We start from the raw sequence: 10,206 nt of genomic DNA on the forward strand, positions 1-10,206 counted from the left end.
GTTTTATATATTCTTTTCCACTGATCAGGTACTCCTGTCCACACTCAGCTGGTGTTCTGCAAACACTTCTGTGTCTGAAGGTGTATTCCTGATGTGTGTGGAACAAGATGTATTCCACATCCACCTACCCCTCTGCCATCTTGTTCATCTCGACTTTTTGACTATCAGAAATAAGATTGCTATGAACATTCATGTACACGTCCTTTTTTTCCCCATTCTTGTTGGTGTAAATGTAGGAGTGGGATTGCTGGGTCATATGGTAACCCAATGTTTAACTTTTTAAGCAACTTTCAAAGTGTTTTCCACCAGGGCTGTCCCATTTTGTATTCCCAGAAGCAGTACATGAAAGTTCAATTTTTTTCACATCCTTATCACACTTGTTATCTGTTCTCTCATTAGAACCATCCTTTTGGTGTGGCCTGCATGCTTAATTGCCATCTGTATATCGTTTAGTGAATTTCATGTTCAAATTTTTTGTCCATTATTTGGCATTGTGCCTTTCATATATTTTGTCAGTTTCTTAAGTTTCTCATACTCCAATGTTACTGTTATGTTTTAAATTTAATTTTCAATTATCCATCCTACCATATAAAAAAGCAATTAATTAAATTTTATATATCATCTGTATATCTTGCAAGATTGCTTAAATTAATTCTTAGTTTTATTTATTCTGTTGTTGCTGTAGATTTCATTGGGTATTCTACGTAAATGTCACTGACAAATAAAAAGTTTAATTCTTCTTTTCCAAACTGAATAACTTCATTATCATTGTCTTATAGGACTTCATGGACAGAAGTTCAATATAATGAGAGGGGACAACTTTTGCTGATTCTGATCTTAGAAGTAAAACACTCAGTGTTCTAACATAAAGGGTGATGGTAGTTATACAGTTTATTACCTTCATCAGGATAAGGGAGTTTTCTAATTTTAGTTTGCTAAGAGTTTTTTCACAGTATGTGCTCAGTCGCTCAGTTGTGTCCAGCTCTTTGCAACCCCATGTAGTGTAAGCCAAACAGGCTCCTCTGGCCTTAGGGATTCTCCAGGCAAGAATACTGTAGTGGGTTGGAATGCCTTCCTCCAGGGGATCTTCCAAACCCAGGGATGGAACCCAGGTGTCCTGCCTGCCAGGCAGATCCTTTACCAGCTGAGACACCAGGGAAGCCCAAGAATAGTGGAGTGGGTAGCCTATTTCTTCTCCAGGGGATTTCCCAACCCAGGGATAGATGTTTGATTTTATCAAATTGTTTTTCAGCATCTATCGAAATGACCCTACTGTGTTTCATTTTTAGTTCTTTAGTAAGTTGAATTACATTGATTGATTTTCAAATGTTTAACCAATGCTGAACTCATAGGGGGACAAAAATCAATAGATTATGCTGTGTCGTACTTTGTATGTATTAGTGTAGTCTGTGCTTCGTTCTGGACACTTTCTATTGCTACCTCTTCAAGTGCACAATTTTCTCCAGCTGCCCTGTCTAATCAGTCATTTATTCTATCTACTGTGTTTGTCATCTGATTCTATAGATTTCATGTCTATAAGATGAAAATGCATCTATTTTATCATTTCCATATCTCTACTTAATTTTATAATATACAAAACACAACTATTCCAAGTATTTTAATGTCTCTGTCTGCAGTCTCTAAAATCTATGCCACTTCTGGGTCAGTTTGGTTTGTCATGGGAATTTTAATATGATTGTTCTTACCGTAGTGAGATTAAATATATTTTTAATGTGGTTAGGGTCTAGTCCCATATTTTTCTTGTCAATTGGCTGCTCATATCTTTTAAACATCTCTTAATAAAGTGAATGGCCAGTGCTACATCTTTCTTATAAATGTTTGCTCGTGTCTGTTTCACATTTTCCTATCATGTTTTAGGTTCTTCTAAAAATTTTTTAAGAGCTCTTTTGGGTTTGTTCTACCTCGTAAAATTTTAAGCAGTGTGATGCATCCTGGGTGAATAAGCAACCCGTGGACACCATAAAGTAAGCACTTCACAGGAAACACAGGAAGCCCCATGAAGCTTCCTGTGTCCCCAGGGGCACACCTTAGGCTGGATGACCCTGCTTGTCAATTCATAACACAAGGACTGCGGTGAAGCACACAACTCGTTCCTCTTTCCTCCAGTACCAACCACCTCAATGAGAGACCGTGGGAACTGGATGGACAGGACGTGATTACTCAGTGTTTCCTCCAAGAAGCTGGAAACTTGTGGTAGCTCTTCACGGAAATGAATTCCATAGTGGTCTCGACTGTGAGGTTAGCTCCAATGGAGATGCCAGCAGGAAAACAAGATGAGAAAAGAGATGTGTGAGGGCACATGTTGATAAGACCTTTGCACACCAGGCTCACACACCTCTGGGAAAGCTCCACCCCTTTCCTGGGAATACTAGTCAGTCGCAGGTGGTCATTTCCATCTTGGGATCATCCAGCCCAACCTGAAGTATGCATTTATCTGCTTCATCCCCATAACCCTCTTAAAACCAAAGCCTGGGTAGCTACACCTAGTGAGATGACCATGAATCCTAGTCTTGAAACAAGGCAGCTCCAAGTGGAGGAAGGGCAAGTGTATTCAGTGCAGTCTCACGGCGTGAAGACTAGGTTTTCAGACTGGAAACTAGAAAACTGAGGAGAGCTGTGTGAACACTGAGAAAAGGAGGTGGGATGGAAAAGGTTTCTGGAAGATGGCCCAGAATTAAATGGTCTTCAAGGTGCTTTAAGACAACCTTGTAGGAGGAAAGTGGAATGATTCTGATTTCTGCAAACACTTCGATACAGCCTAATTATCATGGAGGGATTTTAAGCGAGATACTAAAAACTAGATAATGGTGAAAGGTGAGAGAGAACAGAATGAAAGCCTGAATACTGTGGCTGTGAGGCAAGTTTTGGAGGGGATGCATGCTCCCTGTCCTATAACCCATGAGAGTTGTCTGAGAGAGATGAGGATGAGGTGAGTTTGAAGGGCTCTTAAGGGGCATTAAAAATGCCTCATTTCTCCCACAAAATCATCTGAGTTGCTCCGCATCCTTTCCTAATGTCAGGATGGGGCTTTGTGATGTCAAGTTTCACCCAGGACCACCATTGCCTGGGGAAGTGACATGCTGACCTCATAAAGCATAAGGATATGCCCCCCTGGGTAGGGGTATGTATAAGGGTGCTTGGGGGCTCTGGAGCAGACCACTGGGAGTCTTCAAAATGACTAAGCTGACTGGGAAGCCACAAGGCTCTAGAGCAGTTATGGAACAGTGGACTCCAGATACCCAGGAGGAAAAGATGAAAACGTCCTATCAGCTAAGGTCCAAAAGATGTGTCAAGGTGACCTGAACCCACCCAAGCTCCTCTTGCCCATTGACACCTCCCCATAAGAGCCCCTCCCCTGTCTTTGCCTGGCATATACCTCTTCTCTGCCCACACCCCTTCTCCTGAAGCCATCATTCCCATCCATCTTCACCCTCTTCCTCAAACCAATGCCATTCTGTACTCACTCTCTTGTTTTCTCCAGGTGGCCTGGGTAACCGTGAGGGTAAATAAGCAATTCAACCAAAGCTGACCAAGGAATCTTCTCAGAAACACCCACCTAAAGAAACTGAAGAAAATCAAAGGCTCAAAAATCTGTAGCCAGTGTTCCAAGGTGAATGAAGAGCTGAATCAGAATAACTGGAGGAGATCCCAGGGATCGTGAGGACCCCTGCCAGGGGGACAGCTAGACCAGTGGGCAGCCAGTGACTTCAGAGTATGGCTAGAGACCTCAGAAATCTTCAAGGGTCTTGCCGCTGAGAAATGGCCAACAGTACAGACGTTGAATCTTATACCAACAGCACACATTAATAATGAACTTTAAATAAAATCAACCTAATGTGGAATTATCTGTCTCTGAGCTCTCTGGTAAGCAGTGGAGGGGGGGGGTGTGGGGCAGAGAGGACAGGGAAGGGATAAATGTGTGAAGAGGGACGGAGATGCATCCTGTGGAGTTGGAGATGGGACCAGAAGGTCCAGTTAGCCAGAAAACAGGAGGAAGGACTGGGTCCAGACTGAGCCCGAAAGATACACTTCCCATGGGAGAAGAGGAAGAGGACTTTGTGTTTCTGTGTGTGACTGCAGAGTTGGGAGCTTAGCTGGGGAGCTGTGTCATGCGAGGGGTGGCAGTGCTATTTGCTAAAAAAGGCGTACAAAGTAGTTGCCCCTTTGGCACCTACCTCACAGTAGTGTTTATTACACCTCAAGTTATGATGTCAGCAACTAGCAGCCTCAAAAACTCAAACTTGCTTGCTAAAAGGTAGTTCTTAGGAGTAAAATATTTGTGGTTTTCAGTATGGAGATTGTTGGGGGCCAGCGTGAGGCACTCCACCCGTGGCAAAGGTCATGAGGAAGGAGGCTCGACATACGCAAGGGCGGGATCAAGCCTGAGGAGTCCCCCTGGAGATCCTCGAGCATCTACCCCCATAACCAGAGCCTGCCTACTTTACTACTTTGTGCTCTCACCTACACCTCTGACTTTACGGGGGGCTGTCCCCCACCACCTCTTTCGGAGAAGGAGTTAACTTAGAGCTCCAGTTAATAAAAATTCCTGGGTGTGATAGGAGTGTTTCAACCTACAAACTCCTCTGAAGGTTCTCTAGCCTGCCTGACAGGCTTGTCTGGCCACATGTGATTGCTCACAGCCTCCCAACCGTGAGAGACACGAGATGCTTTAAACCTTCTAAAAACAGGTTCTTTAGAGAAGTTAGAAAATTATTAGTATAAGTATAGTGGGCTGATTAGAAATTGTATTGGTGAAGTGTTTTTCATTTGTTGAGCCAATGTTTGTTGCTAAGTCTCTACATCCCCTGCCCTTACACACATTAATGAATATATAGAAATAAGTATTAACCTTTGATATTAATCACGTTAGACATTAGGCTAAGTAAATTCTTTCCTTAACTAAAACCCACTACACCCTCACCCTATAGGAATGTAACTATTTGGGTGGCGTCTGTTTTAAGAATAATCACCCCTGGAGAAATGAGTGTCCTGGTTGACTGACCACTGTCACAAGGAGAGGGTCATAAATTGTCAGCAGGCCCTCTGGCCAGAAGATGATGTAACATCCCTAAGACCTCTGTATACATTTGTATGAAGCACTTGACTTTGATAAAAGTCAGGACTGCTGACCCCGTGTGACTTTTGCATAACATCTCAGTGTATAAAAGTAGACCATGGAAAATAAAGGATTGGGATAAGTTCCTCAAAAAACTGGTCTCCCCATGTCTCTCTCTCTCTCTCTCTCAAACTCTGGCTGAGTCTCCATCAGGAGTGCGGAACCCGCCATGCTTACTAATTATGCCTGGGCTTCTAAGATCCGACGGGGGAGGCCTCAGTGTCTCCTCTCCTTCGAGAGAACGGAAGGATGCCTGTGGCCTACATAAGTGGTGCAAACTTCTTGTCTTGAAATTTTATTGGTCTCCCGAATAAACCAAGCTACTCAGCCTCTTTTCTCCACTGAATTTTCCTACTGAGCTATCCTCATTCTATTACTCTTTATATCTCTAATTAATATCTAACTGAAGCTATTGTATCCTGATCCTCGCCAATGCCGTCCCCACTTCGAACTCCCTGGATCAGCCGGGGCTGGACCCCAGCAGGAGATTTCTCAAAAAATGAAAAATGTAACAACACATGACCTAGCAGTGTCATTCTTATATATTAAAAAAAAAAAAAAAGCACAATGTTAATTAAAAAGACACATGTACCCCAATGTTCCTTGAAGCACACCATTCACCAAGACATGGAAGCAACTTAAATGTCCATCAGATGATAGACAGATGAATGGATAAAGATGTGGTATATATATACTATGGGACAGTCGTTGTTGTTCAGTCACTAAGGGAAATCATTAAGGGAAGTCACTCACTCGTGTCCGACTCTTTGCGACCCCATGGACTGTACCCCACCGGGCTCCTCCACCCATGGAATTTTCTAGGCAAGAGTACTGGAGTGGGTTGCCATTTCCTTCTCCAGGGGATCTTCCCAACCCAGGGATCGAACCAGGGTCTCCCACATTTTGGGCAGACACTTTACCGTCTGAGCCATCCCGGAATCCCTATGTATATACTATGGGACACTCATTGTTCAGTCACTAAGTCATGTCCCACTCTTTGCGACCCTATGGACCCTACCCTTCCAGGCTCCTCTGTCCATGGAATTTTCCAGGCAAGAACACTCCAGTGGGTTGCCATTTCCTTTTCCAAGGGATCTTCCTTACCTAGGGATTGAACCCATATGTCCTTCTTGACAGGCGGATTCTTCGCCCTGGAGCCACCAAGGAAGACCTATGGAATGCTGCTCAGCCATAAAAGGAATGAAATAATGCCATTTGCTGTAACATGTAAGGTATAATACTTAATAAAATAAGAAGAAAAATACTGTATGATATCACTTATAGAACCTTAAAATACCACAAAGTAGAGAATATAACAAAAATAGGGGCTCACAGATAGAACAATCTACTGGTTACCAGCGAGGAGTGGAGAGGGGAAGGGGCAATACAGAGTTGGAGGAGTTGGAGGTACAATGTCTCAGGTGTAAGATGAGCTCAAGGATGTATTGCGCAACATGGGGAATATAGCCAATACTTTGTAATAACTATAAATGGAAAGCAATCTTTAACAATTGTATAAGAAAGAAAAGGAAAGAAAGAGCGGGGAGGAAGGAGGGAGGAAAGCAAGGGAAATAATGGTGGTTTTTGGAGGTCACAAAGCCAATAATGATTAGGACCTTTTTAGCTAAGGAATTTAGAATGTAACAGTGGCCTTCCACAGGCGGGGCAGAGGGAGTGGCCCACATCCAGTGCAGGCAATACTGGGGGGCATTGCCCATGAAGAGTTTTATTACAAGAATAAAACCAAGTAAAAGCTGGTTCTATTTTTATTACCATCTCCATACTTCAGGATTTTTAAATAGTGTCAGTAATTAAATATTTTTCCCCTGCAAAACCAAATTTTGTTGGTTTAAGTTGTAAAAGTTTGTTGTCATATATGTCAGGTTTTAGTATTTTATTTATTATTCACAAGATACAAAATTTTAGTCTGTATATATACACATATATATACACATATGCACACACATATGTGTAGATAGGTGTGTACATATATATGTAATTTCATACGGCCACAGTTTTAGTACTTCTCTTTAAAAATTCACTGTCTTCTATGAGGGGGTTAATTAAGAGAAGACTCTGTGAAACATTTGTCGCCAACACAGGCTGCCATGTTACCATTTCTCCATTCCACAGAGCATGCTTAATGGTTTGCAACGCCTTGGGACCACTTCCTGCACAGCCTGCAGTCCCTGAAGGAATGTACTAATATACACCCCAAGTTCAAACAGTTGATTCTAAATACATAGTGAAAAACCCAATAGAAGACAAACACGAAGTAAACAAAGGGAAGAAAGAAATGCAAATTACTCAGAAGAAAAATAAAGATTACCAGAAAACAGGAGAAAATGTTGAACCTAATTGGTAATAAAAGAAATGCAAACCAAAACAATAATGGAATACGACTTCTCACCATGAAAACGGACAGAAGTTGAATGAAAGCATTGAGTAATAACAAATGTTTCCTCTAAATTGAGGATGAGAGGTTGGAAAATGAGTGCTCATGTGTTGTTGTGAAAGCATAAAGTGATGCAACTTTCTGAAGGACAATTTGACAGTATCTAGTAAATTTATCCAGAGAAGGCAATGGCACCCCACTCCAGTACTTTTGCCTAGAAAATCCCATGGACGGAGAAGCCTGGTAGGCTGCAGTTCATGGAGTCGCTAGAGTCACACATGACTGAGCGACTTCACTTTCACTTTTCACTTTCATGCATTGGAGAAGGAAATGGCAACCCACTCCAGTGTTCTTGCCTGGAGAATCCCAGGGACGAGGAAGCCTGGTGGGCTGCCGTCTATGGGGTCACACAGTCGGACACGATTGAAGCGACTAAGCAGCAGCAGCAGCAGCAGTAAATTTATCAATGCATGGAGCCAATTAGCAAGACGTTGTTTGGAATTTACATTGCAGAAGTATTTATGCAATTTCACGAAGATTATATATATGATGTTCACTGCAATATTTTTTCCCACCATCCTAGAAAAACTCTTGGGTCCCTTCCCCACACTCCCCTTCCCCGATGCAACCCCTGTTCTCAGTTCTATCAGTAAACATTAGCTTTGCCTCATCTAGAACTTTCTGTAAATGGAGCCTACTGTATGTACACATGTAGTTGCTTTACAGTGTTGTGTTACTTACTGCTGTACAGCAAAGTAAACCAGTTGCATGTATGTGTGTATTTGTATATATGTGTATGCATCGTCCTTTTTCAGTTTCCTTCCCATTTAGGTCACCACATAGCACTGAGGACAGTTACCTGTGCTATACAGATAGTTCTCATTAGTTATCATGGCATTACTCTCCAAAATATACAAACAGCACATGTAGCCCAGGATTAAAAAAAAAAACACTCAATAGATGGGCAGATGTAAATAGACATTTTTCCAAAGAAGACATACAGATGGCCAACAAACACTTGAAAAGATGCTCAACATCACTAGTTACCAGAGAAATGCAAATCAAAACTACAATGGGGTATTACTTCACACCAGTCCAAATAGCCCTCATCAAAAACTCTACAAACAATAATTTGGAGAGAGCGTTGAGAACAGGGAACCCTCTTGCATTGTCAGAAGGCATCTAAATTGGTACCACCGATATGGTGAACTCTATGGCAGCTCCTTAGAAAACAAAAAATACGATGACCATATGGCCTACTCCTGGGCATTTTCCTGGAGAAAACCTTAATTCAAAAAGATGCATGCACCCCAATGTTCACTGCATCACTATTTACCATAGCCATGACATGCAACATTTTTTTAAATTATAGCAAAAATGGGAAAAACAAAACAACCTTGAAGCAAACAGTCTCTAAACAGGGAGTCAAATTGCTAGGTCTTTGTAAAAGCAGAGGCTTAAAGATAATAAACAAAGCAAGAATCACGTATCAAAACCAAGTTCTATGTTAACAGCTATGTTAATAGCAGAAAAGATGATTTTATAATAAAAGAACTAGCACACCCTCATCTTTTTATCTCCCTGTCCCAGGAACTCAGAATTCTGAGCCAATGTTAAATGAGATCATGGGTGATTTTGTTCTTTCTTTGTACTTTTCTACCAACTTTATATTTTCTGTTATGAGCATATATTAATTTTTAACAAAGTTATACAGTATCATTTTCAACATGTAAAGAATACATCTGGATTTTATACATTCACAATCATTCTTCTATTTCTCCACGAGATGGCAGCATAAGCACAATAAATATTTATTCATACACAGAGAAGGCAATGGCAACTCATTCCAGTACTCTTGCCTGGAAAATCCCATGGACGGAGGAGCCGGGTAGGCTGCAGTCCATGGGGTCGCGAAGAGTCGGACATGGCTGAGCGACTTCACTTTCATGCATTGGAGAAGGAAATGGCAGCCCACTCCAGTGTTCTTGCCTGGAGAATCCCAGGGGCGGGGGAGCCTGGTGGGCTGCGGTCTACAGAGTCACACAGAGTCGGACACGACTGAAGTGACACAGCAGCAGCAGCAGCATACACACATATACATATGAGTGAATACATTTGGATTTTATAAAGTACATTCATTAGCATATTTCTGTTTCTCCTCAAGAGGTCATCATATGCACAGTAAATATTTATTTATACCCACATATACATCGGAGAAGGCGATGGCACCCCACTCCAGTGCTCTTGCCTGGAAAACCCCACGGACGGAGGAGCCTGGTGGGCTGCAGTCCATGGGGTCGAGAAGAGTCGGACACAACTGAGCGACTTCACTTTCACTTTTCACTTTCCTGCATTGGAGAAGGAAATGGCAACCCACTCCAGTGTTCTTGCCTGGAGAATCCCAGGGACGGGGGAGCCTGGTGGGCTGCCATCTATGGGGTCGCACAGAGTCAGACATGACTGAAGTGACTTAGCAGCAGCATACATATGAGCTATTTCAAATCCTGAAAGATGATGCCATGAAAGTGCTGCACTCAATATGCCAGCAAATTTGGAAAACTCAACAGTGGCCACAGGACTGGAAAAGGTCAGTTTTCATTCCAATCCCAAAGAAAGGCAATGCCAAAGAATGCTCAAACTACCACACAATTGCACTCATCTCACATGCTAGTAA

General features: G+C 42.2%; 1 long non-coding RNA gene across 1 annotated transcript in view; it reads left to right on the plus strand.

Moving 5' to 3' along the window:
- The window catches only part of LOC147339730 (uncharacterized), a 35,748-nt gene extending 31,885 nt beyond the window's left edge, over positions 1–3,863 (plus strand). Inside the window, exon 4 of the long non-coding RNA XR_015159023.1 lies at positions 3,503–3,863. This is a non-coding gene — a long non-coding RNA (uncharacterized LOC147339730). The remainder of the gene's footprint in view (positions 1–3,502) is intronic.
- Positions 3,864–10,206: the final 6,343 nt, after the last annotated feature.

Source organism: Bos grunniens, chromosome X (assembly GCF_055505025.1).
Source record: "Bos grunniens cultivar Pamir isolate PY7600 chromosome X, Bosgru_T2T1.0, whole genome shotgun sequence".
NCBI classification, from domain to species: domain Eukaryota; kingdom Metazoa; phylum Chordata; class Mammalia; order Artiodactyla; family Bovidae; genus Bos; species Bos grunniens.